Source organism: Pinus tabuliformis, chromosome 5_1, assembly GCF_031772625.1.
Source record: "Pinus tabuliformis cultivar Carrire ecotype Pingquan chromosome 5_1, CPIR1, whole genome shotgun sequence".
NCBI classification, from domain to species: domain Eukaryota; kingdom Viridiplantae; phylum Streptophyta; class Pinopsida; order Pinales; family Pinaceae; genus Pinus; species Pinus tabuliformis.
The window spans coordinates 698,686,525-698,687,620 of record NC_142305.1 but is presented as its reverse complement, the minus strand read 5'-3'; positions in this window follow the sequence as shown (position 1 = coordinate 698,687,620).

Below are 1,096 nucleotides of genomic sequence, written 5' to 3'. Positions count from 1 at the left end.
AAAATTAAAAAACCATGACATTATGAACAAAGTATATCACTGAATGAAATCAAAAGTCTTTATTTGTATACTAAATAAAACAGACATTATATCTCTAATTTGATATTCCATTGTAGATATTTAAACAATAAAATTTATCATACTTAAGACATAATCCAACAACATAAAAATTCTTCATAACTTCTCATTTAACAACATATGGAAAACATTAATTTTATTTGAAGATATGATGCATACATCAGTTATATAATCTGTCTTAAACAATTATTCAAAATCCCTCATATTTTCTTGCACACCATCACAATTCACATCTTCAGATGAGTGACTGGATGCTGACAAAGATGTTCCATATTCTTCTCTTTCATCAACTAGTGCCCCATATGAGTCCACATGCATGCCCAACATTCCAGGTTTCAAAAGTCTTCTAGATGTACTACTGGTTTCAGCAGACTCCCATGTCAACACTATTTCTTCTGGTAACAACCTTTTCAGAATCTCTATCGTCTTGAAGCGAAGAGTTCCTCTCTTTGTTAAATTGAAGTCATAAACAAGTATGTCAACATCCTCCAATTGTAATATGTCTGTGCGGCGACGATTTATATTTGTACCCTCTCTTTTTCTTTTTCCACCATTTTTTTTGTCAACTACCATCTCTGGCTTATACACACCATTGAATGGGTGTGTATTTGTGGCATACCAATGTACTTCAACACTTGTAACATCCTGATTTTCTGTAAAGACCTTTATAACTTTAGCAACCCAAAATGGATAGCCTTTGGGATCTCCATCTGCTAGCACTGCAATCATGCAACCCTCCTTAATATCACGTACTGAACCCCTATAAAGGTCTTCCATGGCTTCACGTTTTGCACGAGATCTTCTGGAACCAATATACATCTCTCTTTCCATTGCCTGTGAAGAATTAATAATACCTTGAGTATGTTGCTGTTCAACAATGTTTACTTCCTCTTGTTCATTCGACACATTTTGTGGCCAAATAAATGGATTTTTCAAAGGTATATCTTCATTGGTTGTTGTTGAAATGATATCACTTTGATTATTGAAAAATGACTCCCACCAAACTGAATTAGCAATG